Consider the following 26,090-nt stretch of genomic DNA (forward strand, 5'->3'; position numbering starts at 1 on the left):
ACCACTGCGCCACCTCGCTCGGTTCCTATAAGGACTGACGCGCGTCTTTAGAAGTGCCGGGGAAGTGGGGATGCGCTGGAAGACGCGGGAGAAGCGGCCGCCAGCTGCGCGCCTTGCCGGACAATTGAATGCGGCGGCGTCCGTGGCCCCCGGTGTCGCGACGCCGGCCGCCGCCACCCCCCACACACTGCACGGTGCCAGCCAGTGCTGCTGCCGCCGCACAGCGAGCTGCCACTGTCCGCCTAGCCTCCGCTGTATAGAGCCTGTGCAGCTATCGCTCCGTAAGTATGACCTCCTTCTCTCTCTATGTCTGCTACTGTGCCTCAGCCGTATGAAGAAAAATCTCCCTGATGCAACACTATTCTGTATACGGCTTGTTACCGCTCTGTTACCAGCTTTACATCTACGTATACAGGGTGGTCCATTGATAGTGAGCGGGCCAAATATCTCACGAAATAAGCGTCAAACGAAAAAACTACAAAGAATGTAACTTGTGTAGCTTGAAGGCGGAAACCAGATGGCGCTATCGTTGACCCCCTAGATGGCGCTACCATAGGTCAAACGGATATCAACTACGTTTTTTTTTAAATAGTAGCTCCCATTTTTTATTACATATTCCTGCAGTACGTAAAGAAATATGAATGTTTTACATGAACCACTGTCCGCCCCAGTAGCTGAGTGGTCAGCGTGACGGATTGCCGTCCTCTGGGCCCGGGTTCGATTCCCGGCTGGGTCGGAGATTTTCTCCGCTCAGGGACTGGGTGTTGTGTTGTGTTCATCATCATTTCATCCCCATCCGGCGTGCAGGTCGCCCAATGTGGCGCCGAATGTAATAAGACCTGCGATATGGCGGCCGGACCTGCCCCGCGAGGGGCCTCCCAGCCAATGGCGCCAAACGCTCATTTCCATTTCCATGAACCACTTTTTCCACTTTGTGATAGATGGCGCTGTAATAGTCACAAACGTGTAAGTACGTGGTATCACGTAACATTCCGCCAGTGTGGACGGTATTTGCTTCTTGATACATTAGCCGTCTTAAAATGGACCGTTTACCAATTGCGGAAAAGGTCGACGTCGTGTTGATGTATGGTTATTGTGATCAAAATGCCCAACGGGCGTGTGCTACGTATGCTGCTCAGTATCCTGGACGACATCATGCAAGTGTCAGGACCGTTCGCCGGATAGTTACGTTATTTAAGGAAACAGGAAGTGTTCAGCCACATGTGAAACGTCAACAAATGATGGTGCCCATACAGGTGTTTTAGCTGCTGTCGCAGCTAACCCGCACATCAGTAGTAGACAAATTGCGCGAGCATCGGGAATCTCAAAAACGTCGATGTTGAGAATGCTACATCAACATCGATTGCACCCGTACCATATTTCTATGCACCAGGAATTGCATGCCGACGACTTTGAACGTCGTGTACAGTTCTGCCACTGGCCACAAGAGAAATTACGGGACGATGACAGATCTTTTGTACGCGTTCTATTTAGCGACGAAGCGTCATTCACTAACAGCGGTAACGTAAACTGGCATAATATGCACTATTGGACAACGGAAAATCCACGATGGCTGCGACAAGTGGAACATCAGCGACCTTGGCGGGTTAATGCATGGTGCGGCATTATGGGAGGAAAGATAATTCGCCCCCATTTTATCGATAGCAATCTAAATGGTGTAATGTATGCTGATTTCCTACGTAATGTTCTACCGATGTTACTACAAGATGTTTCACTCCATGACAGAATGGCGATGTACTTCCAACATAGCGCGCGTACGGTTGAAGCGGTATTGAATAGCATATTTCATGACAGGTGGATTGGTAGTCGAAGCACCATACCATGGCCCGCACGTTCACCGGATCTGACGTCCCCGGATTTCTTTCTGTGGGAAAAGTTGAAGGGTATTTCCTATCGTGATCCACCGACAACAACTGACAACATGCGTCAGCGCATTGTCAACGCATGTGCGAACATTACGGAGGGCGAACTACTCGCTGTTGAGAGGAATGTCGTTACACGTATTGCCAAATGCATTCAGGTTGACGGACATAATTTTGAGCATTTATTGCATTAATGTGGTATTTACAGGTATTCACGGTGTAACAGCAGGCGTTCTCAGAAATGATGAGTTCACAAAGGTATATGTATCACATTGGAGCAACTGAAATAAAATGTTCAAACGTCCCTAGGTTTTATACACTCCTGGAAATGGAAAAAAGAACACATTGACACCGGTGTGTCAGACCCACCATACTTGCTCCGGACACTGCGAGAGGGCTGTACAAGCAATGATCACACGCACGGCACAGCGGACACACCAGGAACCGCGGTGTTGGCCGTCGAATGGCGCTAGCTGCGCAGCATTTGTGCACCGCCGCCGTCAGTGTCAGCCAGTTTGCCGTGGCATACGGAGCTCCATCGCAGTCATTAACACTGGTAGCATGCCGCGACAGAGTGGAAGTGAACCGTATGTGCAGTTGACGGACTTTGAGCGAGGGCGTATAGTGGGCATGAGGGAGGCCGGGTGGACGTACCGCCGAATTGCTCAACACGTGGGGCGTGAGGTCTCCACAGTACATCGATGTTGTCGCCAGTGGTCGGTGGAAGGTGCACGTGCCCGTCGACCTGGGACCGGTCCGCAGCGACGCACGGATGCACGCCAAGACCTTAGGATCCTACGCAGTGCCGTAGGGGACCGCACCGCCACTTCCCAGCAAATTAGGGACACTGTTGCTCCTGGGGTATCGGCGAGGACCATTCGCAACCGTCTCCATGAAGCTGGGCTACGGTCCCGCACACCGTTAGGCCGTCTTCCGCTCACGCCCCAACATCGTGCAGCCCGCCTCCAGTGGTGTCGCGACAGGCGTGAATGGAGGGACGAATGGAGATGTGTCGTTTTCAGCGATGAGAGTCGCTTCTGCCTTGGTGCCAATGATGGTCGTATGCATGTTTGGCGCCGTGCAGGTGAGCGCCACAATCAGGACTGCATACGACCGAGGCACACAGGGCCAACACCCGGCATCATGGTGTGGGGAGCGATCTCCTACACTGGCCGTACACCACTGGTGATCGTCGAGGGGACACTGACTAGTGCACGGTACATCCAAACCGTCATCGAACCCATCGTTCTACCATTCCGAGACCGGCAAGGGAACTTGCTGTTCCAACAGGACAATGCACGTCCGCATGTATCCCGTGCCACCCAACGTGCTCTAGAAGGTGTAAGTCAACTACCCTGGCCAGCAAGATCTCCGGATCTGTCCCCCATTGAGCATGTTTGGGACTGGATGAAGCGTCGTCTCACGCGGTCTGCACGTCCAGCACGAACGCTGGTCCAACTGAGGCGCGGGGTGGAAATGGCATGGCAAGCCGTTCCACAGGACTACATCCAGCATCTCTACGATCGTCTCCATGGGAGAATAGTAGCCTGCATTGCTGCGAAAGGTGGATATACACTGTACTAGTGCCGACATTGTGCATGCTCTGTTGCCTGTGTCTATGTGCCTGTGGTTCTGTCAGTGTGATCATGTGATGTATCTGACCCCAGGAATGTGTCAATAAAGTTTCCCCTTCCTGGGACAATGAATTCACGGTGATCTTATTTCAATTTCCAGGAGTGTATTTTAATTTAAAAAACCTACCTGTTACCAACTGTTCGTCTAAAATTGTGATCCATATGTTTATGACTATTACAGTGTCATCTATCACAAAGCGAAATAAGAGGCCTAAGTAAAACATTCATATTTCTTTACGTAATACACGAATATGTAATAAAAATGGGGGTTGTAATTAAAAAAAACGCAGTTGATATCCGTTTCACCTATGGCAGCGCCATCTAGCGGCCCAACCATAGCGCCATCTGGTGTCCGCCTTCAATCTAGACAAGTTTCGTACTTCGTAGTTTTTTCATTTGACGCTTATTCCGTGAGATATTTGGCCCGGTCATGATCAATCGACCACCCTGTATACTCACGACCGGTTCTAGAACACTTTTTCACAGAAGCAACTTTTCATTTGACGACCCCTTCCCCTCCCTTTCCCTCGTGCTGTTTCACCGGTGCTACGTTTCGTCACTACCTGCGATACGCACTATATGCAAATTTTCCACTCGAGCGCTTCTGGCCCCCCTCTCAGCATGACGACCTAATTAGCGCCTTGTGTCACCAGGGCCTTAAACCAGTGCTCTGTAAGCTCCGGAAGCGGAGGATACTTCGTAGTCGAGAATACCTTGTAACAACATTACAAATTTCCTATCGTATTCCATTAGCATATCGTGTCAGACTGAAATGAAATGACAGTGTACCTGTACTTGCCTACATATGGGCACAGAACTGTCAAGATTTGTTTTGCTGCCCGGCTCGAATTCTTCTCCTGTGCCAACCTTTTCATCTCAGAGTGGCTTGCAACCTGTACCCGCAGTTGTTTGCTGGATGTACTCCACTCTCTGTTTTCCTTTATAGTTTTTACTGTTTACACATCCCTCTAGTACTGTGGAAGTAATTCCGTGATATCTGAACAGATGCCCTACCGACCTATCTTGAATTTAGTCACGCACTTGAATCTTTTTTTTTTTTTTTACTTCCGTCATTGACACTTCGATGTATAGATTGCACAGCAAGGGTGAAAGACAACATCCGTCTCTTACACCCTTCTTTAAACCGAGCACTTTGTTCTCGATCTTCCAGTCTCATTGTTCACTTTTGGTTCTCGTACTTATTCATCTTCCCTACGTTTCCTAGAATTTCAAACATCTTCCACCATTTTACATTGTCGATAGCTTTTTCAGGTCGACAAATATTATGAATGTGTCTTGACATTTCTTTAGTCTTGCTTCCATTATCAGCCGTAAAGTCTGAAGTCCCCTCTGGTGCATGACCTTTACATAGCCAAACTGGTCGCCATCTAACAAATCCCTACATAACAAAAGTACGCTGGTCGCAGCAGGCACATCCGCATGGCGATCCTCGATTACTAGCGCTACAAACCATCAATGAATGGTTTCTAGCCAATTTTTTTCACGAATCTTTGATAAACTGGCCACGTGCGACTAAGACTCGCAAACTGAGGGTTTCGTACAAATTTTATTTTATATATACATGTGGTTCATCCATCCGGGGAATCGAGAATTTCAATGATTTTTGCCTGGTGTCGATATAGATACCGTCAAAGTATTGGCCTCGGGAATTCTGAGACAGTATTAAAATCTCAATAGAAGATCCTCATACTAGACCGGACATACAAAAAGAAGCGAGCAGGGGACTTCAGTTTATATATACACGATGTTACAAAAAGGTACGGCCAAACTTTCAGGAAACATTCCTCACACACAAATAAAGAAAAGATGTTACGTGGACATGTGTTCGGAAACGCTTAATTTCTATGTTAGAGCTCATTTTAGTTTCGTCCACCTACGCTCAATGGAGTACGTTATCATGAGTTCATACAGGATACTCTACCTGTGCTGCTAGAACATGTGCCTTTACAAGTACGACACAAGATGTGGTTCATGCACGATGGAGCTCCTGCACATTTCAGTCGAAGTGTTCGTACGCTTCTCAACAACAGATTTGGTGACCGATGGATTGGTTGACGCGGACCAATTCCATGGCCTCCACGCTCTCCTGACCTCAACCCTCTTGACTTTCATTGAAAGCTCTTGTCTACGCAACCCCGGTACCAAATGTGGAGACTCTACGTGCTCGTATTGTGGACGGCTGTGATACAATACGTCATTCTCCATGGCTGCATCAGCCCATCAGGGATTCCATGCGACGGAGGGTGGATGCATGTATCCTCGCTAACGGAGGACATTTTGAACATTTCCTGTAACAAAGTGTTTGAAGTCACGCTGGTACGTTCTGTTGCTGTGTGTTTCCGTTCCATGATTAATGTGATTTGAAGAGAAGTAGTAAAATGAGCTCTAACGTGGAAACTAAGCGTTTCCGGACACATTACATCTTTTCTTTATTTGTGTGTGAGGAATGTTTCCTGAAAGTTTGGCCGCACCTTTTGTAACACCCTGTATAGAAAGAGAACGTTTAATAAAATATTTTTATTTACCTACTAAAACATGGCTACAGCAACGCATTATGTGGTAGTGAAACATGGATTATGGGAGAACATACATTTTTATCTCTGTTATGCTTTTGACGGTAGATGAATGCATTGTATGTTCAAACAGAAAAAAAATATTTTTTTTCAAGCAATTCAATTACAATTTAACAAGTTTCAGATTTCCTACTTTACTTGTACTGTGAAACCTCCCTTCTCGACGAATTTCATGATTCTAGGTCAACGGAACGCACGCTATAGATTCTGATTAGTGAGTTTTGGAGCATCAAAATATGTGCCATAAATGACCTTATCTTTTGACTGCATTGACTTACAAGTTTAAAATTTTTACACTGGCAAGGAGCTGTAGATCTTAGTATGTGACATCAATTTGAACTTGATACTCTAATCTGTTCCAGAAAAAAAAAATTTCTTAATAGATGGACAGACAGACGGCCAACAAAGCGAATCTGTAAGGATTCCATTTGTACGCATTGAGGCACGAAATCCTAAAAAGCCACTGTATTCAGTTTAGAAGAGCTTTTACTTCAGTATATGCCTAAAAGAATACGACAATCAAATAGAAGAATTTGGCAATCTTAAATTCTTCAGATTGCAGTACTATAATAAATTCAACTAGGAGGAGCATACCACAGAACTACTGAAGCATGTGGAATTCAGATGTTTTCAGACATATGTGACATAAAAATAAAAAAAAAGGTAGCATTATTTGCTCAATTTCACCCGGGATTATTTATAGTGTAACTCATGAAGCCAAGGTAAATTTCTTCGAGTCCAAATAATTTTTTATGTAAACTCAGAAACGTCGTTCCTTTGCAAATGCAAAAAAAGACAGAAGTTGAGATACTCATTATCACAATAACATGCAACTTGTCTGACGAATCATTACCAGTTGCAGGGTTGGGAACTAAATGTGTGTGATTTGAAAATGGAGGGGAAGTCATGTTTTGTGAGCTGCAAGTACTGTCAACGGGGTACACTATAGCCTGCCAGAACTACCTCTAGCACTAGCAGTGTTGATGAGTAATTTTTTGATGTTAGTTGTCTTACAACTATACATTATTTATGATAGTTTTTCACCTGGTGCCATTGTTTTGAAATAGAATTCATTTGCAGCCCTTCCCCGCCTTCAACAGTCACATTTCCATGCCAACAGAATCTAGCACCATCAATGGTCAATGGTTGTGAGACAACTTGTGACAAACCACAGTCCTCTGTCACCAATGGCTAATTTTATGTCATAATTTTTGCACATTTACAATCTCATAAAAATTTAAAGTAAACATGAGAACGCATTAAAGACATTAATACAATATTCCACATAAAGGAGTTTCATCAATTGACAGAATCCTCTTCAGCAAAGAGATAAAAATTCTAGGTCGAAAACATAAAATTAGTTTTCATCTAGATAAACACTGTCTGTTATCTTAAATCAGTTTTCTGAAAATATATCTGCAGAGATTTTGTGAATATGTGTCTCACTTTACCACAGTTTGATGATGATGCTAGTTCCAAGTTCGAAGAACTGAGGACACTAACTACTGCTTCCCAATATAGTTATTCCTTAATGAAGTTTTTCATGAAGATACATCTGTTTTTCAAACCAACTGCTCAGTTCGTGGAATCATTACTAAAAGTAATAATAATAATAATAATAATAATAATAATAATAATCTTCACAAGGGTTTAAGGTCACTTACTTTGGTGCAGAATCGTGTCCATTATTCGAGAACAAACATTTTTAATAACTTGTCAGCAGCAAGAAAAGCTTAATTACTAATATATTTCACTTTAGGAGGAGCCTAAACGATTTATTCGTGGGCACCTCCTTCTGTTCCACTGACGAATTTCTTGGAAGAACTGACTCACGTGTATATGTTATTAATAATGTAAGATAATGAGAGTATCAACTGACAATATGACTTCTGTACAAATCATTGCACTAATGTGATCAATGTAAATAAGTGCTATAAAATAATTTTCCTGGTTGGTGATACGTGGTTACAGTAGCCTAACAATTATCAAACGCGCCCCAGTGTATTGAATATTCACTTCTTTCGTGACGAGTTTGTTAGTACCTTTTAAATGAAAATATGTTTAAGATTTTTGAGTTGGTACACATCCAAGACGACCATTTCACATCGTATCTGTCGGCGTACACTAGCATATCTTTTTTATCCTTTGAAAATATTTATTGCGTATTCTTGTTATTCTTATTTTCTTACATGTTTTATATCCACATGAGTACTCTGCAGTCCACATTTAAGTGCCTGACAGAGCGTTCATCGAACCACGTTCACTTTATTTTTCTACCGATCCATCCTCGAACAGCGCACTGGGAAACCGAACACTTAAATATTACCGTACGATCTCTGATCTCTCTTATTTTGCTACAATGATCGTTTTTGCCTGTGTTGGTGCGTGCAAAGAAATATTTTCGCATTCGATTGTGAACGTTGGAGATTTAAATTTCGTTAAAAGAAGAGAAAAGCACTTTTGTTTTAACGACTGCCACCCCGGCTCGCGAACTATAAACGTGACACTCTCCCCTGTTTGGCGATAATGCCAAACGAGATGACCTCCTTTGAACTTTTTCGATGTCTTCCCTCAACCCTATCTGGTGAGAATCGCACACTGCACAGCAATACTCTAGCAAAGGGCGGACAATGTAGTGTATTCTGTGTTTTTAGCACACATGTTCCATCTTCTAAATATTTTGTCAATAAAAATCACTCTTTGCTTTGCCTGTTGCACAACGTTATCCATACGATCATCCCAATCTAATTTGTTCCTAATTGTAATTCCTAGATGTTTAGTTGAACTGACAGTGTTCAGATTTTTGTGATTTATTGTGTCACCGAAGTCTAACAGTTCTCTTTTAGTATGTGTATGACCTCACACATTTCAACATTTAAGATCAATTAACACTTTTCTTACCGAAGTCTGAATCATTTTGCAATTGGTTTTAATATTCTGATTAGTAGACCGTAAATGGCAGCGTCATCTGCAAACAACCTAAGACGGCTGCTCAGACTGTCTCGTAACTCATGTCTCTAAATTTCTGACAGCAGGGGACCTAACAGCACTTCCTGAGGAACTCCAGATATTACTTCTGTTTTACTCGAAGACTTTCCGTCAGTTACTACGAACTGTGACCTCTCCAACAGGAAATCACGAACAGGAAGTCACGAACCCAGTCGAACAATTAAGGCGATACTCCATTGGCACGCAGTCTGATTAGAAAGCGTTAGTGAGGAACAGTTTCAAAAGCCTTCTGGTAATCTAAAAAATATGTAGTCCCTGTAAGAATAAAGAGTTAGTTTTGTCATACAAGAACGATACTTTCTCAATCCGTGCTCTCTGTCAGTAGGCCGTTTTCTTCGAGTTAATTCACAATATTCGACCGCAGTATACGTTCCAAAATCCTAGTGCAAATCGACGTCGGAGACCTGCGTAACTTTCCATTCCTTGGGTACGCATCTCTCACTGAAAGATACACATATTTTATGTCTCTTTATTTAACAATTTGTTATATTCTTTGTAAGGTAACTGGGCGCTTATTAGGTTAGGTAACGTTTTTCTTGCGATATGGGTATTGGGCATTGTAGAGATTGTAGAGGCCTTTCTTTAATTCGTTACACGAGCTGTTGTCCTCGCAGCTTTTCGATTACTGGTGCACAAACTTACGGTGGATATCAGCGGATCAAGGCCCGTGGCACTTTGTACTCATGCCAGCGCTGGGGTTGAATGGTGCCTATTAGTCTGAACGGGGGGTATTTCGCACCTTAAGTGATCCACTTTGGTAAAGTGCTTCGTGGCGTAGTCCGTTATTTTTCCGTGCAGATACTTCTCCCTTAGGGCTTCGTGTAGCTCCCTGGCTGTCGTCCATCGGGGAGCCCCTAGCGTCCACCTTAGGCACCTGTTCTGTATGGGCTGGAGTGCGCTATATTAGTATCACACGTGGCCCCCCACGCTGCACATCCGTAAAGGAGTTTTGGCTTACTGTCGATCTATGAATTGGTACTTGGTGTTGGTGTTAAGATGAGTATTAGTGCGTGCGCCACCTTCATGGCGTCCATTTTGCGTTGCTGTGTGTATATTGTGAAGGGACTTATCCAGAATAACCCCTAGACACTTCATCGAGTGGGACCAAGGGATAGGTTGCCCTAAAACCCTTAGTGAGTAACGTAGTACCGGTAGCTTCTTCTTAGTAAAGAGCACTGCAGCACTCTTCGTGGCGTTGAGTCTTATTTTGTTGAACTGCGCTCGCTCTTCCAAGAGATCTATTTGGCGTTGAACCCTATTTATCAGCTGGTCCAAGTTGGGGCCCGACGTGACTAAGGCAGTATTATCGGCAAATAAACAACAGGTCACCAGAGGAATCTCTGGTAGGTCATTTATATATACACTGAAGAGCAGTGGTGAGATAATTGATCCCTGCGGGATACAAGCTTCTGGTGTTTTGCCCGATGAACGTTTGGCATCCACATAGAAGTTTTTTACCTGTAGAAAACTATCTACCAGTTTCACGCAACAGTCCGATAAGGGTGTCTGACAATAGAGTTTCGCTATGAGGTTGTTACGCCCTACTGTGTCGTACGGCTTTTCGATGTCATCAAAAAACATGTCGTATATGTTCGGTGAGTCGTACTAGTTGTAATTCTGCAGACATCTTCTACTGGAAGCTAAACTGCTCAGGCCGGACAATTCTATGGTCCTGTAAACAGTTGGGTATCCTAGCCAATAACACATGTTCCAGGATTTTTCCCAGGGTGCGTAGTAATGTTATGGGCCTGTGGTTCGTAGGTACCGCCAGATCTTTTACCGATTTTGGCATGGGTACAATCTATCCTGTTTCCCAAACCTTTGGGAAACATGCGGTCATCAAGCAGCTGTTTATTATCCTCGTGAGGAGGACTAGGGCTTTTTGCAGTAGGTGCCGGAGTCCAGCATTGGTTACATGGTCGATTCTTGGTGCCGAGTTGATTGTCCTCTTGACTATTTGCGCTACCTCTCGTGGAGTGGTAAGCCTAGGTTGGTCCCGAAGCGGTGCATTTCGGAACCGTGCGATGAAAACCTATACTTCTTCTTTGTCGTCCCTTAGTCGTCCTCGGGGGTCTTGTCCAGCATTCGGAGACGTCATTTGCTGGACATACGAGTCTGCAACAGTACGACCTGTTCTGGAGCATCGTATATCAAACCATTCGGCCCCACGATGAATCGTTTAGCTGTTGTTCGATTGTCGTTTTACAAGCTTCGACTCGTCCTTTGTTTGTAAAACAAACTTTTTCATGTGTTCTCCCATGCTTGTTGACTCCACTCTACCACTGTTTTTCGGAGTTCTCTCGACAGACTTGTCGTTCTTCGTCTGTCTGCCGGATCTCTGTACCTCATCCAACGGTTTCTCACTCTGTTTGGCAGCGCTTTTAGCTCTTGCAGTTGCCGTAGGAATATGGATAATTGCAGGTCTGGTAACACTGAGCCGTTTGCAAACCTCCAATGAGCCTGCTAGATCTTCATAGTTAAAACGTCTACTGCCGTGTCAATGTCAGCTGTATTATGTAGAGGTATAGTAGGACTGGCGTTATTAGAGAGGTAGCTGTTGTGGTAGTCCCAGCTGACTTCCGTTTGGCTGATGGATGGGATGACTAATCCTCCGCGGCTGATGATTCCTACGACTGACAGATGATCTGGTGAGAGGTCATTTATGGTGCTTACCTGTAGGTTTGGATCAATCCCTTTTGTTAATGCAATGCTGAGGACATCGTCTGTTTGTTCGTAGAAGTGACTGATCCTGGTAGGATCTAGTGATCTGTACACGACGCAGTTGAGATCCTTTGAAAGCTCGGAAATTGTGAGACTCAGGAGTTCCAAGTTGAGTTTTTGGCTTTTAAATAGAATTTTTGGGTAGCTGTAGACGACTGTGAGTAGATCTTCTCGAATGAGCGGGCAGTTTGGACTGATATAACCTACCACCAACGTTATATTCCCAACTACTGTGTGGATCGTTACAGCTGTAGCTTCCAGCGTCTGCAGCGGTGGTAATGTCTCCATGTGGTGCCGTATCGAATTTCGTGTGAAAATCTGTGTGCCACCTCCGCTCTGGTCCTTCCTATCCGCCCCGTACATCTGCATATTACGGAGTCGGAGACTACTGAGGCCGTAAGCTAGTTTTCCGTCACCATCGCAACGTCAGTACGGTGTCGGGTTATAAAGTCGTTTAGTTCCGCTTTTTTAGTGCGAAAGCCGTTCACATTCCAGTTAAGGAAGCGGACGTGTCTCATTGGATACTGATCTCTCGTCGAGCGAGTGGTAGCACTAATTTTCCAACAAATTGTTCAAGTGGCTCTAAGCACTATGGGGCTTAACATGGGAGATCATCAGTCCCCTAGCCTTAGAATTACTTAAACCTAACTATCCTAAGGAAATCATACACTTCCATGCCCGAGGCAGGATTCGAACCAGCGCAGTTCCGTACTGAAGCGCCTAGAACCGCTCGGTCACAGCGGCCGGCGTATTTTGTTCATTAGATGATAATACGGAACTGTGGCGAACACTGTACCAAGCGGAGAGTCACTGTCCACTGCTTTCTGACTGTCGTGGACGTATAGAGCAATCTGTATTTCACGGTGTCGCTGTTCTACCAATTAGTACCAATAAGTATATGTTTCCGGATAACGTTTATATGAGTCGTCTTTGACCTCGCAACCCCCGCTAAAAGTATGGGACACCGATTTTGTAGACACCCAGCACATACCGGAATATTAGAGTGTAGAGACTCGGAATTGGAACAGTCTTGCTAATGAGCGTGGTCTGCGGTTGACGTGGCAGCAAGAACCGGACTCGTCCGCGCTGTAGCACTGATGAGCAATAATCGCGTTGGCTGGGACGAGGCGTGCGTGAAAGACGCTAACCGCGCGGCGTTAGAGGTTGTTCGCTAATCTGGACGGTCACCGCTAGCCACCAGCTGACAGCTTTCTGCTGAAGAGGGCCGTCACTTCGAGACCGTCTGTGTGGATCTGTTCTCCTAACGGTTGTACAGTAGTCTCACCGGTGTCAGCTGTGTCGTGCTGCACTCACTGATAACGTGGGTACACGCAAGTGCCATTTTCAGTTAGTGACTTAGTGAAACTGTGCACAGTAATTCAACATTGCAGTTACAATACTGCGAAACGCAACTCGCCCTTTTTTCATATGATATCTTGCGAACCATGGATGAAGGGTATCAGACGGATGCCATATTCCATGACTTCCGGAAAGCGTTTGACTCGGTGCCCCACTGCAGACTCCTAACTAAGGTACGAGCATATGGGATTGGTTACCAAATATGTGAGTGGCTCGAAGACTTCTTATGTAATAGAACCCAGTACGTTGTCCTCGATGGTGAGTGTTCATCGGAGGTGAGGGTATCATCTGGAGTGCCCCAGGGAAGTCTGGTAGGTCCACTGTTGTTTTTTGTCTACATAAATGATCTTTTGGATAGGGTGGATAGCAATGTGCGGCTGTTTGCTGATGATGCTGTGGTGTACGGGAAGGTGTCGTCGTTGAGTGACTATAGGAGGATACAAGATGACTTGGACAGGATTTGTGATTGGCGTAAAAAATGGTTCAAATGGCTCTGAGCACTATGGGACTCAACTGCTGAGGTCATTAGTCCCCTAGAACTTAGAACTAGTTAAACCTAACTAACCTACGGACATCACAAACATCCATGCCCGAGGCAGGTTTCGAACCTGCGACCGTAGCGGTCTTGCGGTTTCAGACTGCAGCGCCTTTAACCGCACGGCCATTTCGGCCGGCGATTGGTGTAAAGATTGGCAGCTAATTCTAAATATAGATAAATGTCAATTACTGCAGATGAATAGGAAAAAGAATCCCGTAATGTTTGAATAGTCCATTAGTAATGTAGCGCTTGACACAGTCACGTCAATTAAATATTTGGGCGCAACGTGGCTAACCGATATGAAGTAGGACAAGCATGTAATGGTACTTGTGGGGAAGGCGGATAGTCGTCTTCAATTCATTGGTAGAATTTTGGGAAGATGTGGATCATTTGTAAAGGAGACCGCTTATAAAACACTAATACGACCTATTCTTGAGTATTGCTCGAGCGTTTGGGATCCCTATCAGGTCGGATTGAGGGAGGACATAGAAGAAATTCAGAGGCGGGCTGCTAGATTTGTTACTGGTAGGTTTGATCATCACGCGAGTGTTACGAAAATGCTTTAGGAACTGGGATGGGAGTCTCTAGAGGAAAGGAGGCGTTCTTTTCGTGAATTGTTGCTGAGGAAATTTAGAGAACCAGCATTTCAGGCTGACTGCAGTACAACTTTACTGCCGCCAATATACATTTCGCGGAAAAACCACAAAGATAAGATAAGAGAGATTAGGGCTCGTACAGAGGCATATAGGCAGCCATTTTTCCCTCGTTCTGTTTGGGAGTGGAACAGGGAGCGAAGGCGCTAGTTGTGATACGAAGTACCCTCCGCCACGCACCGTATGGTGGATTGCGGAGTATATATGCAGATGTAGATGTAGACAAACAAAAATGTGAGAGACTGCGCGAGCTAGAAGGAAAAAGCGCGTGCATCACAAATTAAATTTAGCGTCACTATATATAGCTGCATACTACAGAACCACTGTGCACTGAGGTAACAAAAGTCATGGGCTATCGATAGGCACATGTACAGATGGCGGTACTATCGTATACACAAGTATAAAATGGCAGTGCATTGGCAGAGTGCATTGGTAGAGCTGTCATTTGTACGCATGTGATTTATGTGAAAAGTTTTCCAACCTGATTGTGGCATCGCGATTGGAATTAACAGACTCTGAAAGCGGAATAGTAGCTCGAGCAAGACGCATGGAACGTTCCATTTCGGAAATCGCCAGGTAGTTCAATATTCTGAAATTCCCCCGTGTCAAGAGCGTGCCGAGGATACCGAACTTAAAACATTACCTCTCGCCAGGAACAACGCAGTGGCCGGCGTCGTTTGCTTAGAGTTGTCAGTGGTAACAGACAAGCGACACTTCGTGCCATAACCGCAGAAATCCATGTAGGTCGTACGACTAACGAAATTTGGTGTTAATGAGCTTGGCAGAAGACCACTGTCGTGAGAACCTCTGCTAACAGTACGACATGTCCTGCAGCGCCTCTCCTGAGCTCGTGACCATATCGGTTGGACCCTACACGAACGGAAAACCGTCGCCTGGTCAGATGAGTCCAGATTTCAGTTGGTGAGAGATGACGGTAGGGTTCGAGAGTAGTATAGACCCCCAGAAGCCCTGGACCCAAGCTGTCGACAAGGCACTGTCCAAGCTGGTGGTGACTCCATAATAGTATGGGCTGTGTTTACATGGAATAAACTGGGTCCCCTAGTCCAACTGAAACTATGGTTGACTGGAAATGGTTATGATCGGCTACGTGGAGACCGCTTGCAGCCATTCACGAACTTCTTGTTCCCAAACAACGATGGCATTTTTATGGATCACAATGTGCCATGTCAGTGGGTCACGATTGTTCGCGAGTTGTTTGAAAAACATTCTGGACAATTCGAGCGAAGATCACACAGGTCGCCCGACATTTAAGGGATATAATCGAGAGATCAATTCGTGACAAAATCCTGCAACGGCAGCACTTTCTCAATTATTGACGTAGGCAGCATGGCTCAGTATTTCTGCAGGCGACTTCTAACGACTCGTCGCTGTCATGCCACGTCGACTTGGTGTCCTACGCCGGGAAAAAGGTCGTCAGACACGATATCCCATGACTTTTGCCACCTCGGTTTCCAGTAGGTGGGGAACTGAGCTGGTGATTTTCTGCCTTTTTCACCTGCGTACTGATGGAGGAAACAATTTCCTACCCCTTCAGTACATGCCCTAATCTATCTTGTCATATTTTCCTGATCCCTACGCACCATTCACGATGCTGCCTGTAGAACTGTTTTATACTCTTCCCCGAGTATAGGCTCTCTAATTTTATCTAACCTGATTTCACGATCACAATCAGTAAAAAGAAAATTACTATCACACACGCTGTGAGACCACTTGGATTTCCTGGTTGGTTCTGACAGGGATTCTCCTCCAAAGTGTGAACTCCTTTATTACCTTAGAACCTCCTTCTCATTTCCACGTTGTGCCACAGTTTGTGCGTGGAAATGCGTGAATAAGATCCTGTTACAAGGCAAATGGCAGCTACGAAATTTAATATAAACAAACTGTTAAACAAGAGTTAGAAAAGAGTGAAAGTAAGTTCGGCTGACGGTCATGTCAAAGTTCAAATAGTGAAGCTCCACATTTAGGAACGCGCCATGGTGATGGTTGTAGCGAGAAGCACCGTAAAACGTTTGTTACGAGTCAACAAAAGTGCATTTTTCATTACTTTAAGAGCGCAGAACACCAACAGACCACCAAATAAAGTTTCCTGCTATGGTCACACAAATACAGTCACACTTACTCACATGTTGTTTCCGTATGGTATCTATTCAGGCATAAACAGTCTCTAACTAATTCATATGGTAACGAAACTACTCATCTATGTGCGCTGTCGCACATGGATAGAACTCAGCCAGTACTGTGCAGTCACCGTGGCAGTCACGTCATTTATGAAAATGCAGTCAAGAATGAAGTCCTGTCCCACAGTTTTTAGCAGGCTTGCGTCAGTATATACGAGTATATAGCGTCTATTACTGCATATCGATTGTTAACCTTTTAAGTTATAAAATGTTTTAAGTAGCATGGCAATGAAATACATGCCGATCGTACGCTTTGGATTTAGTAATGAATAAAACTGCGTTATTTGTTACGGATTTCTAGATCCAACATGATTTATTGAGTGGTAATGATTCATGTCAATCAATCAGGAGCACAAAGCTTGAAAAATCTGTAGGAAATTAGCAGTAGGTAAACATATGGCCTCAGGAGGAAGATACCAGGGGAAGTCAAAAAATAAAGGGACTTTTGAGAAAAGGAACATTTATTCAATTTATAGAAAACTGAAACACACACTATTTTTCTCCATAACCTCCCTGCCCTTCAACGCACTTTGTCTAGCGTTTTTCAAGTTTCTAGATTCCGTCGTAAAAAAGGTTTTTGTTGCACCTGTAACCAATTTTGCGCCACACGAGTGACTTCTGCTTCGGTTGCAAATCTTTCCCTGAGCGCTTCCTTCAATGGTCCAAACATACGGAGAACGCTTGGACCCAGGTCTGGACTGTATGGCAGGCGTTCCAGCTATTCGAATGCCAACTCCTTTATTGCATCGGCCGTCCTTTTGGCAGAATGTGGCCGAGCGTTATCTTCCTGCCGAATGTCGCCTTTTCTCAGTTTTCCGCGACGTTTGGATCTAATCGCAAGTTTCAGTTTAGTTCGCATCACAACACAGTAGTTCTCACTGCTCACAATTTCACCTCTTGGGGTGAAATGAACACCTACCATGTCCCAAAATAGCGTTAGCATAATATACCAGGTGATGGTTGACGTTAAAATTTCTCAACTTCGGGTTATGATTGGTGTTTCCAAATCATACTCGCAGCCGTACTTTCCGGTTCGTCAAGATGCACACACGTTTCTTCTAAAGTAACGATTTGCTGTAAGAGTCCATCTCCTTCGCAATGGGCCAAATATTTACGAGAGGTGTCCACCCTTTGCACCTTGCGCTGCGCTGACAATTCTTTCGGTACCCACGTTGCACACACTTTCCGAAAATTTAGCCTGCCGTACAAGATGGAAGACGCTGAACCAACGTAAAATACTGGCGATTTCATTCACAGCGATTCGTCTGTTTTCCATCCCCATACCCTCAACGACTTCCAAATTGTCCTCAGTTGCTGACGCCGATGACCCGCCCGATCTTTCCTTGTCACACAGAGAAGTTCTTCACTGTCTGAAGCGCTCTTTCCATTCGAGACATCTTGTTTCGCGATAAACAGCTGTCACCATACTGCGCTTACATTCGATGAATAATTTCTGCAGGTTTAACGCCATCCGTAAATAAAAAGCGAATCACTGTCCACATTTTCTCCTTGGTGTGAACCGACAACGAAACTGCCAAGTTTTCACGGCCTGCTACAATACAACGACTAACGCGGGAGTAAGAGTGACACGTTGTATAGAATTGTTGCAGACGACAATACTTCAGCCCTGGACACTAGCATTATTACCAAGCCGTAAGGCAAGGAACTGCAAAAGTTCCTTTATTTTTTGACTTCCTCTGGTATCTTCGAAAGGCCACAGACTCAGAAACAACTTTAGACGATAATGAGATTTTCACTCTGCAGCGGAGTGTGCGCTGATATGAAACTTCCTGGCCGATTATAACTGTGTGCCGGACCGAAACTCGAACAAGGGACCTTTGTCAAAGGTCCCGAGTTCTAGTCTCGGTCTGGCACACACTTTTAATCTCCCAGGAACTTTCATATCAGCGCACACTCCGCTGCAGAGTGAAAATCTCCATCTGGAAACATCCCCCAGGCTATGGCTAACCATGTCTCCGCAATATCCTTTCTTTTAAGAGTGCTAGTTCTGCAAGGTTCGCAGGAGAGCTTCTGTAAAGTTTGGAAGGTAGGAGACGAGGTACTGGCAGAAGTAAAGCTGTGAGGACGGGGCATGAGTCGTGCTTGGGTAGCTCAGATGGTAGAGCACTTGCCTGCGAAAGGCAAAGGTCCCGAGTTCGAGTCTCGGTCCGGCACACAGTTTTAATCTGCCGAGAAGTTTCAACTTTAGACGATGTAGATAAATGCATATTTGTAGCTGTTCTAGTATCAGAGTCAGTTTCACGACTTTCATGAAATATTGCTTCAAGCTCAGGCAAACAGTTCACCCTCCCTGCTGCTTCTGTACCAGACGTTCCACCCACTGGTCCACTTGACACAGTGTTGCCCGCATTGCTATCTGGTACTGCAGTATTTTCTGAAACTGTAGAAACAGTAGCTACATCATCCGCAGCACAGTCTCAAATTGCGAATCTTCTTCGTGCTCTTCTGTAACCTCTTCCAAGAAATTCATTACACATTCAGCCAGAACTTCATCTGCCTTGAATCTTTGCCATCTCCATGAAGTCATTATTATAGATCTCAGCCAACTGAGGAGCTACTTGATTAAGAAGTGGCGGCTCCGTTCACGAAAACTAACAACGGTTCGGACAGCGGTGTGTTGCCAACATGCCCCTCCGTATCCACATCCGGTGACGCCTAAGGGCAGAGGATGACACGGAAGCCGGTCGGTACCCTCTTGGGACTTCAAGGCCTGTACGGAGGGTATGCTTTTTTCTGTTTTTCTAAGGAAGAATTCACGAGTGTCTGTATGATCCAGCGAACAAAAATGAGTAAATAATATATCTACTACATCCCATTTTCGTATTGTCGCGTAATCTATTCACACGTGCACTATCAACAGAAATAATTAATATCATTCATATTTATATTATCTGCATTGTTCATTCTTCATTGGAAGAAGCATTTCGCAGCATATTATCAGTTAAACTGGATGTAACAAGGAACTAAGTTGGTGGCCATGTGTTTGCTCGCATGTACGGCGCAGAAGAAACTAGCAGTAAATTTTCTTACAAACGACTCCCGTCTTGATTTTGTACTTCATAATGTAGGAAATATTACTACGAATCGAATTTATCATCTTGAGGGTTGAATAACACTTAGGCGGGTTTTTGTTCTGCAGATTTTTTATTTGTATGAACTAGTTTTCGTCTTATTAAGCCATCTCTAAGTAACTACTGCCTATAGTTTACAAGGAGATTGAGTTCTTACGAAGCAAACATTCTGGACTAAGATACAACGCACTTACATACGAACTTTAATTGTGGTATTGTCTTTGGAATTGTCACACGGGTCGTTTGACTTTTTGTTCTGTGAAACTGTTTTTTTAACATAATAACTCAGATTTTATGGTTTGTCATTACCATACACGACAACAATTAGAATTATTTAGAATACACATTATTACAAAATTACAATTTTTTGGTATTTGTTGTGAACAGTTGCACTGGACACTAATTGTTGGTTGTACAACAGCGATGTTTTCTTTGGGGGTTACATTTTGTTATTAGAAATTTTTTTGACATTACTGTATTAATAAATACCAAATATTACATTGTTACAGTTGTGTTACAGTTAGCCATATAAACACATAAGTGATATTAGATTATATTGGGGTGGGAATTTGTTTACTATTGAGACACTTTATGGTTAGTAGCAGATGTACTGTATTGTGTAAAGTTTAACAGTGTGATGTGCTCAGTCGCAATTGGTCATTTAGAACCAGCTGTGGATTTAGGACTAAGTGTTTGTTAATTTCAAGTGCTTCTAGTAGACTGAGTTTTTTGCCTTTGTTGGCTATACACCTGTAGCACTTCTGTGTGCGTTAGATATTTGTGTCCTTCTTTGATCACATGTTCAGCAAAGGTGGAGTCTGATTTATTTAATCTCCAGCTGCGTTCATGTTCAGTCAGCCTTGTTGCTATGGCCCAGCCCGTTTGACCAATGTACAGTTTATTGCAGTCAGTGCAGGTTTTTTCATAGACCCCACTGTTGCTTAGTTTCTCTATTCTGTCCTTGCTGTTGAATAGGAGATTAGCTGTAGTGCCTGTTACATAAAATGAAGTTTTATAGTTTTGGGATTTCAGTGTTTTGGCTAGTTTTTCTGATAGCTTACCTAGATATGGAATAGTACATCAGTTGGTTTTTGGTGTGATTGTTGTTGCAGAGGGTGCATAAATGTAGGGCAAGATTTTCCTTCTTTGTTTATTGTGCACGATTTTTTCAACTAATTCGAGTTATAGCCATTGTTATATGCAATATATTTAATGGTCTCTACTTCTGTTTGGAAATTCTGTTTTGACATTGGTATGAATGTGAGGCGATGTACCATGGAATAGAAGGCTGCATGTTTGTGTGTTATTGGGTGTTGTGAACATGAAGGTATTACTGTGTCTGTTGTTGTGGGTTTTCTGTAAATTTTGAAAGTATGTGTATTTGTGGTGATATCTATGTTGAGGTCTAAAAAGTTAATGGGTTTTTCACCTAGCTCCATGGTGAATTGTATGTTGTTGTGTTGTGGATTTAGATGTTCTAGGAATGTGTTCAGTTGTCTGTTGGTACCTGTCCACATTCACAGTACATCATCTACATACCTGTACCAAATATTATTACTGAGGGGTTCATCTTCTAGGAACTGTTTTTCGAAATTGTCCATCAGCTAAGAGGGGACTGAGAGGGGACACCATTGCCAATCCTTCTAGTTGTTTGTAAAGGGTGCCTTCAAATTGGAAATAATTTTGTTTCAGACAAATTTGCGTGGCAAACTTTATGTCTTCTACTTGTACTGGGTTGACATCTGCTCTGTATAATAGCTCTGTCAGAATGCCTGGTTCGTAAAAACTCAAGCTCCTTGTAAACAATAGCCAGTAGTTATCTGAAGATGGCCTAATAAGCCGAAAACTAGTTCATACAAATAAAAATCAGCAGAACAAAACACGGCCTTATTCAACACTCAGTATGGAATTTTTGTACCAAGAAGCGACGGAAGAAACCATAAATAAGAATTTATCACCGTTTATGTCAGGCGATAAAGGATAAGTAAACCCACAGCTGACAAATGCTAACTTATTGCAGCCCTGAATACGAATCCCTCAAGGGACATCATACTGAAGCATCCACCATACAAGCACCAACAATTTGCCTGCGTTCGAATTCATTTGTTGTTGTTGTGGTCTTCAGTCCTGAGACTGGTTTGATGCAGCTACTCTATCCTGTGTAAGCTGCTTCATCTCCCAGTACGTACTGCAACCTACATCCTTCAGAATCTGCTTAGTGTATTCATTTCTTGGTCTCCCTCTACGATTTTTAACCTCCACGCTGCCCTCCAATACTAAATTGGTGATCCCTTGATGCCTCAGAACATGTCCTACCAATCGATCCCTTCTTCTAGTCAAGTTGTGCCACAAACTCCTCTTCTCCCCAATTCTATTCAATACCTCCTCATTAGTTATGTGATCTACCGATCTAATCTTCAGCATTCTTCTGTAGCACCACATTTCGAAAGCTTCTATTCTCTTCTTGTCCAAACTATTTATCGTCCATGTTTCACTTCCATACATGGCTACACTCCATACAAATACTTTCAGAAACGAGTTCCTGACACTTAAATCTATACTCGATGTTAACAAATTTCTCTTCTCCAGAAACGTTTTCCTTGCCATTGCCAGTCTACATTTTATATCCTCTCTACTTCGACCATAATCAGTTATTTTTCTCCCCAAATAGCAAAACTCCTGTACTGCTGTAAATGTCTCATTTCCTAATCTAATTCCCTCAGCATCACCTGATTTAATTTGACTACATTCCATTATCCTCGTTTTGCTTTTGTTAGCTTTCATCTTATATCCTCCTTTCAAGACACTGTCCATTCCGTTCAACTGCTCTGCCAAGTCCTTTGCTGTCTCTGACAGAATTACGTCATTGGCGAACCTTTAAGTTTTTATTTCTTCTCCATGGATTTTAATACCTACTCCGAATTCATTTTGCTCCCACATAATGCTCTTACAACTACAGAGAACACCGTTCTGGCCACGACTGACACTTGCAACGTATTGACGACACTGGTCAAACGAGGGCACTGGACAGGCACCGTTCGTGGTCAAATACAACAGTGCCACCCGCAGGCTCGGCTAGCATCTATTTTGAGGTTTTTAGGTTCACGTATACATTTCTAGCGTTGTTTCCATATTTCTGTGCTGTCGCTGTAGATTTATCACTGCCACGTAACGATTTAATCAATAGTACAGTGTAGTTTTGAACTCCTTTCGAGAATCAACCAACTCGCGTGCGCCTGCTACTTGCAAAACACGACGTGTGAAGAGAGTGCGCTGTTTTTCCCACGAGTGGTTTGCGCCGCGTTGGTGCAGCGTCCGTGGGAGAGGGTCTACTGCGGGCGCATGTGCTGCTTGCCACACTCCGCCGGCAGCGAGTCCCAAGTCAGCGTTCCGGGAAAAGCCCGGAGCGGAGAGAGTGGAAGGGCGCGATAACGACGACGGGACGGGAAGGTGAGATAAGTGCGGCTGCTCGCCCGCCTCCAGGAATCCGCGGCCCGCAGCCAAACAGCTGATCCAGCGCAGAGGCCGCTACCCACAGCCGGCACTGACCCACTTCCGTTCTTGGCGCCAAACTCTGCGTCGTCCCTGACGTCACACAAGTATTGCGAGGACGCGGTCCCACAGCTGCCAGTAGTCGCGAATCGCCGCTTGTGTTTACCTCAGGCTCTGTCTCCAGGGTGCAAGCCGCTAGAATAGAGTTCATTACCGTTCACAGCGCTCGCACTAATTATTGCACCTGCGCTGGCGTCGCAGTCCCTCTGAGGTATGTGTTCTGTAGCAAGCGGAATGCACGGCTACTCGAGTGCAGCGTCTCATTGTTTCTACTGTCACCAACAAAACGTGCACCCCAGTTCCTTAAGGGGAGGTTTATTATCTTTCGGTTCAAAAAAATCGCTATTTTTAAAATTGCATTTTTAGGTCCATAAAAGTGTTAAGAATCCACTCCTGAAACGGTTTTTCCGAATACGGAACGGAAATGTTGCGGTTGAACAAAACACCTGCCTGAAATCGGCCTTTTTCACGCACCAGTTTTCTTCTTTCGGAGGAAGAGTTATTGTACCAGTGCTTGGGGGGAAACACACAAGATCCAAATGAAAGTTTGAGCGCGTGTGTTTGGAAGTTTGCCCCCAAGCATTTGCATTCTGGCGCGAAGACTGTGGGGACTGCGACTTCCCCGGCAGTGTGCAGCTTCAGCGAACGGTATTCAGCAGTTCTGAAGACAATGACAACGATTTGACGTCACCCGGGGACTCTTTTTCGACGCAGTTCGCCAAGCATTCGGACGAACACCGGATTCAAGCGGCCGAAAACCGCTTGTCACCGGCCGTACGAGCGGCCCTGGAGCAGCGCAGGATGGACCATATCGAGCAGAACGCCCTCTATGAGGAAGAGGAAGGACTAGGTTATGGACCCGGAACAGCAGATTGAACGTACGTTGCATAATACTGCATTTACGTAGTCGAAACTTCAAACGCGTTTTTCTCGAAATGACGTTTTTTTTATCACTTCAAATCTACTGAACCGATTGGCATGATATAAGCTAACTAAATTGTCTAAGAGTTGTACCACTTTTATGCCGATACATCAACTATAAATATTTTTACTTGGCCGACGAAGTCGAAAAATCGATGAAAAAACCCTTTTTTTTAAATGGCCGCCATTTTGTTTCCTACTGTCCAAATAACTTAAGCGAGGTACAACTCATAAAGCATCTTACATGCTTCTCTAACGTCAACTCAATTTTGGTTTCAGGTGAGACGGCTGACCCGTGACATACCGCGCGTGGAGGTCTACATCGAAATTTTGTTTCGTTCCGACGGCACTTACGCCTTTGCTCTTCTTCATTTCCTGTCGAAAAAATTCCAGTTTCTGAGGAAGTATCAATAAACATTTTGACCAAATTTGACATTCATATTTATAACACAACACGAGAAAAAAATTTCTCAAAGAACATGCTTTTTTCGGGTCAAAGATAGTAAACATCCCCTTAAAGAATTGAACTCCCATGTGTAAAACAGCTTCAGACGTCTGATTACTTTGCAGACGAATTAATGCGTTAAGTATCTAAGTGAGGAAAAGCTTAGAAAAGGTCTGAAACTCTGTGTACAGTTCGTTGGAAGACGCTGATTGCTCTGCCTCAGTTACTGGATGACTACAGTGTGGGTGATTTGCGTGCAGACTTACGTATACACAGTTTCTGACTGTAGTGCTTGGCTTATTACGTTAAATCTCATAACGTAAGATTATAGCTGTTATTGAATAGATGACAGCACTTTAAACATCTAAATTCGGTCAATAGTCGTAAGAAATACTGAAAATCAAATTTTTGTAGCCCCTGAAAGCCGTTGGATAGGCAATCTGCAACAGGGTCTTTGCAGCACGTTAGCCGTTTAGTAATGCTTTTGCCTTCTCTTTCTCCAGTGAGCGGCTCCGTATCTACAGGGCTATTACAAATGATTGAAGTGATTTCATAATTTCACTGTAGCTTCATTCATTGACATATGGTCACGACACACTACAGATACGTAGAAAAACTCATAAAGTTTTGTTCGGCTGAAGCCACACTTTAGGTTTCTGCCGCCAGAGCGCTCGAGAGCGCAATGAGACAAAATGGCGGCAGGAGCCGAGAAAGCGTATGTCGTGCTTGAAATGCACTCACATCAGTCAGTCATAACAGTGCAACGACACTTCAGGACTCAGTTCAACAGAGATCCACCAACTGCTAACTCCATTCGGCGATGTTATGCGCAGTTTAAAGCTTCTGGATGCCTCTGTAAGGGGAAATCAACGGGTCGGCCTGCAGTGAGCGAAGAAGCGGTTGAACGCGTGTGGGCAAGTTTCACGCGTAGCCCGCGGAAGTCGACGAATAAAGCAAGCAGGGAGCTAAACGTACCACAGCCGACGGTTTGGAAAATCTTACGGAAAAGTCTAAAGCAGAAGCCTTACCGTTTACAATTGCTACAAGCCCTGACACCCGATGACAAAGTCAAACGCTTTGAATTTTCGGCGCGGTTGCAACAGCTCATGGAAGAGGATGTGTTCAGTGCGAAACTTGTTTTCAGTGATGAAGCAACATTTTTTCTTAATGGTGAAGTGAACAGACACAGTGTGTGAATCTGGGCGGTAGAGAATCCTCACGCATTCGTGCAGCAAATTCGCAATTCACCAAAAGTTAACGTGTTTTGTGCAATCTCACGGTTTAAAGTTTACGGCCCCTTTTTCTTCTGCGAAAAAAACGTTACAGGACACGTGTATCTGGACATGCTGGAAAATTGGCTCATGCCACAACTGGAGACCGACAGCGCCGACTTCATCTTTCAACAGGATGGTGCTCCACCGCACTTCCATCACGATGTTCGGCATTTCTTAAACAGGAGATTGGAAAACCGACGGATCGGTCGTGGTGTTG

The 26,090-nt window shown here is 44.3% G+C and overlaps 1 long non-coding RNA gene across 1 annotated transcript in view; it reads left to right on the forward strand.

Moving 5' to 3' along the window:
- Positions 1–203: 203 nt before the first annotated feature.
- Positions 204–26,090, forward strand: part of LOC124789808 — a 108,632-nt gene continuing 82,745 nt past the window's right edge. The window contains exon 1 of the long non-coding RNA XR_007016169.1: positions 204–281. This is a non-coding gene — a long non-coding RNA (uncharacterized LOC124789808). The remainder of the gene's footprint in view (positions 282–26,090) is intronic.

The sequence above is a fragment of the Schistocerca piceifrons genome, chromosome 3, assembly GCF_021461385.2.
Source record: "Schistocerca piceifrons isolate TAMUIC-IGC-003096 chromosome 3, iqSchPice1.1, whole genome shotgun sequence".
Lineage (NCBI taxonomy): Eukaryota > Metazoa > Arthropoda > Insecta > Orthoptera > Acrididae > Schistocerca > Schistocerca piceifrons.